General features: G+C 43.9%; 1 protein-coding gene across 1 annotated transcript in view; it reads right to left on the bottom strand.

Annotated features, from left to right (window-relative positions):
• Window positions 1-5,000, bottom strand: part of dok4 (docking protein 4) — a 41,756-nt gene that overhangs the window by 6,347 nt on the left and 30,409 nt on the right. The gene's annotated exons all lie outside the window — the stretch shown is intronic.

Raw genomic sequence — 5,000 nt, 5'->3', positions numbered from 1 at the left:
TGCAAGCGTTTATGTTCCTCGTCTCTATGTTCTCTTGTCTGATAAAAGGCAGGGCCTTTCTTTATTCATACGTTTCCACTGTCCTTTAGAGCCCAACCTCCTGTTGCCAGGGCAACCTAAACCTGAGCCAGCACCTGTGTGAAAGGACCAATCCAGCCAAGCGATCACCCACAATCCCTATCCATGATCACTCACACACCCCTGAGGTGCGTACATACATACACACACACACACACACACACGGACACACGGACACACACACACACACACACGGACACACACATAGACACAACACACACATACACACTCACACACACACACACACACACACACCATTGCAGAAGCGACAACAAGGCCAATTAAAGATGCCAATTGTTTTTAGAGAGAGATTAAACAAAAGCATGATGAACAAAGACATCCTGAAATGCCAGCGCCCTCAAATGAATATGTCCCCTCTGATGTGCTGTTTTAATTAGTGCAGCGGATTTGAACCTCAAGGAGAAATGAGCCTTCAAAAGAGATGGCCTTGGCTCTTCTATATGGCTGTTTGCCTGGCTAATCCAGGGTTAGCGCAAGTGTGATTAAAAAGCTACCTTCGGTGAGGTGTATGGTGGTGGTGTATTTATGCCTCCCCCTCCCCTTGCCAGTCCATCATGTCTCAACGATATGAAATTGTTCCATGGGAGATTTACACCCATCTATGCCACCGGGGTCCCTGCCTCTCCGCAATTCTTTTCCAAATCAATTGGCTCAGTTCTTCATCGAGGAATGTGTGTGTGTGTGTGTGTGTGTGTGTGTGTGTGTGTGTGTGTGTGTGTGTGTGTGTGTGTATTGTATTGGCAAGCTTGCAGGCTACCACTATGCCCCTCCTTCCCCCCACGCTCTTCCTCGTTCTCCACCTCCCTCCTCCCTCGCTACAGCTTTCAGAGCAATCAGGCCTCGCCAGACAAACTCACTGTGAAGCCTGGTAATTAAGCAAGTGGGTGGAGAAGCAGCAACAGAGAGAGAGAGGGGGAAAGGGAGAGAGGAAGAAAGAGAGTGAGAGAAAAACAGAGGATATCGTAGAAAGACAGGAAAAGATGAAGAGGGAATGCAGAAGAGGCTACACAGAGAAGGAGTGGGAAGAGTCCTTTGTGCCCAGGTTTATTTTGATCAAGTTCTGCCGTGAATGCCATTCACAGCAGTGTTGATGATTATCTAACCTTTACCTCAAGTAAACCATTCCGCCTAGTCAGCACCTGACTTTTTTAGTTGTCTGTGCTTTTTGCTTTTTATTGCTTTATTTCTTTTTATTATTGATTGTCATCTCTGTGGATGTAAAGTGTCTTTCAGTACTGAGAAAAATGCTATGCAAAATAAATATATAATAATAATAATAATAATAATAATAATAATAATAATAATAATAATAATAACAATAATAATAATAATTATTATTATTATTATTATTATTTTATTATTATTAAACTAATTAATTAATTGAAATGTAATTGTTATGTTTCAAAATGTTGTGTCCATCTTTGTCCTGTCCCTCTTTCCCCCTCTCATCTCCTAACACAAAGACAGTGATAATACCTTTCTATTGTTCTCAGGAACTCCACCCACACACACCCCACAGAGGGCAAAGACCCCCAGAAACCTCATCTCTGTAAGCATCAAAGCATGGATAACTGCTGATCAATAACCACTGAGAACTATATACTGTAGCACTGCACAATGCAATGGAGTGGACAAAGGGAGGCAATTAAACATGTGATGTGAACAACGTGAGAGTAATATGGCATGTGGCCAACTCTCCCATCAACCACTTTCATCCTGGGTACTGTCACATGTGACATTCAATTTCAAACTTTTTCCTTCTGAAATGTTCCCCCATGTGAGGAAACCGGGCTCAAACATGAAATTGCTATGATCATTTCACAATGTTCTGAGTTTGTTGGAGCAATGTTGTGCTCCAACTATGGGCCACCTCCACTGCTGTAACCACTTCAGTTCAGCAGCGAGAGCAGTCAGTCTCCACACTCCACATCTGGAGCATGGATGCAGCAGCTGCGCTACTCGGTCACGGCTTTTCACTGTCCTGGCGCCCCGCTGGTGGAACAAGCTTCCCACTGCCGTCATGACTGCAGAGTCACTACCTATCTTCCGCTGTAGATTGAAGACCCATCTCTTCAGACTACATCTTAACTGTCCCTCCTAAAGGCCTCTGCATCTCCACTACTCCCCTGTATAAGTTCTCCTGTATATAAATAAAATTAAAAAAATTAAATAAAAATAAATCTTCCTTCTTCTAGCATTGTGACTGCCAATAGCCCCTGGTCCTAGCATGGATTACTTTTTCTTATGATGACTGATGGATAGATGATTCACTTACTTAGACAAATGTATTTGTTGTAAGTCGCTTTCGATAAAGGCGTCTGCTAAACGCCATAAATGTAAATGTAAATGCGGCACTCTCCACCGCCACCACTGATTGGCTGGAGCCAACCCAAGGACACAGGACCAGCCGCCTACAGTAATTCACCTCTGCTGTCACCGATTTCCCCAGTCTTCGTAGGGCTGTGACTGTCATTGAATGTTGGGTATTGGTCAATCTTCATGCAAATAATCGTTATAACCGCTAGTCGTAAACTGCTTTGGCTAACGTAAAAAAAGAAAGAAAAAAGGTAATGCAGTCGCGAATATAGGTGTAAAACAATTTTGGGAAATAAATATTCTAACCTGCACAGTTTTCCACACTGTGTTCATTTCTGTATTACTGAATAACTAATATAGGCCTAGATAGATGATCTATGTATTTATTCAACAGAAAGCACACATCAAACTATGTGACATTTGAACGTGATAGTAAAAGTCCAAGTAGCGCATCCCTTTGGGGTGAGATGGAGACAATTTGATAGATAGACTATTAGGGTAGCACAACAATTGTTCATAATCATTACTTTACACTCCTACTTTACACTGCTATTGGGTAAAGTATATTAACATGAAAATTACAATCATAAAATGATGAAACGGTTATGGCAGTCAGGTTTTTTTCACAGTCATCCACATATAAGCGTATACCATCCATCACCGTGTAACCATTACAGCCCTAGATATTTGTCCTGAAACCATCACAGCCCTAGATCTTTGTCCCCATAGAATGCAGGAGCAATGCTCCCTGCCCTGCCGACCCTGGCCTAATGCATTTTAAACAGACTGACCCAGACTGACCCAGCCGTCCCCACAGCACTGGCGTAGGAACTCAGTGCTACTGGGAGATTGCTTTGGCCAGCAGTGTCAGACAGAGAGAGGGATGAGGAGGGAGGGAGGGAGGGAGGGAGGGAGGGAGGGATAGAGGAGGGAGGCCTCACTCAAGCCTCACTTGCTCCCCTTGCAAAAGGAGAGAGAGAGAGAGAGAGAGAGAGAGAGAGAGAGAGAGAGAGAGATGGTGTTGCTTCGAAAAGATTCACCTTTATCTGCATTGATAGCAGACCCATCTACCAATGTGTCCCAAACATTCCTGCTCCCCATTCAATCAGAAAGGACCTGAGGTTGACATGGAGGCTGGGGGGTAACCAAACATGTCCGGTAAATTAATGAATGGTGCACAACTGATTCACGGTCTCAAACACATCTTCCACAGACCTCTCGCCGACCCCACACCTCTGCAAGAATAACATTCTCCCTTTCCGTTCTAATTTTCAGTTACACTAGGCTACACTCAGAGAAATAACCCTCCAGTCTCATTCTCAATCCTCAATAAAAAAACACAGCTTAATTCTCTTTGGTGTTTTTTATACAGTAAAAAGGCTCTATTTTTCCTGGATGGCATTGATATTCCGAGCAGGTAGGAATGGATACCTTGTTTGCATGGCTTTCTCCCCTGAGACAGAGCTAATCCGCTGTAAACAGGCCATGAGACGTGGGCCGCCGGTGTCAGAGAGAAAGGGAGAGAGAGAATGAGAGAATGAGAGAGAGAGAGGGGGGGGGGGGTGCAGGGAGGTGAAATTTGCAGTGCAGGAGAAGATAACTATTGATCAGAAGAGCCTTGTCTCTTAGTCCATCTGCCCAGTGTGGCTGATAGGAGAATGTGAACAGCCAAGCCAAACACTTTCAGGATGCATTAGGATTATCAATATCATAGTCGTGACCACAGGCCCCATTCAGAGTGAGTAAGGTCGGAGATCAGATACATGTACACTCACTGATGGGCACAACAACACACCAACACACACAGCAGAGTCCATTGAAACAACCTGTGTTGTGTCCTTCACCACTCCCCTGAACACTGTGGCTGCCTGTGCAGTGGTACTGTCCTCAGTTTGCACTTTACATTCTAATTGGCAGGTCTCTGAGAGCAGAGCTCCAACCTGCTTCTCCTCCCTGCTCACACACAAGGAGGCCAGAGGCAGTTAGCCTACATTAATCCTCTTCCCTGGAGGGCCTGTCACAGCTACCCAGCCTGGGCTAGACTAGCTGCCACCCAGCCCCAGTTGCAGGTTTAGCACGCTAATAACGCTAACGGGTTCACACAGCTGTGATAACCAGATTGCGCACGACACACCCAGCACAACATTCTAAAGACAGCACAACCCGCACACACACAGCTTTAGATTACTTGTCAGACATAGAAAACAGATATTCCATACTGGCCGATAAAATCTTCTAAAAGGAGGGATTTGGAGGGTTCATGGGTTCATTTTGACCATTGTTTTGGATTCCTCATGTCTTAATCATTATCAGGTAGGACTTTGGTCCAAATCGAATTTTGGGGTTTGAATTCCATTGAATATTATATGAATAACACACAATTCAAATTTGGCTACAATCATTTAGCTTATTTCTCAAGGATGAAACCTGATTTCTACAAAATAATGATGCAGGAATGCTTATCTTATCTGTTTCTAACTACAGAAACCATTTCAGAACAATCAGCGATGGTGGGTATCAAAATCGTTTGTCAGTTGATTTGACATGGAATGACCCAAAATGCATCCATAAAAAGACCTGATATT

This window comes from Argentina silus (assembly GCF_951799395.1).
Source record: "Argentina silus genome assembly, chromosome: 2".
Classification (NCBI taxonomy): domain Eukaryota; kingdom Metazoa; phylum Chordata; class Actinopteri; order Argentiniformes; family Argentinidae; genus Argentina; species Argentina silus.
The sequence above is the reverse complement of the archived record's forward strand: the minus strand, read 5'-3'. Positions and strand labels throughout refer to the sequence as shown.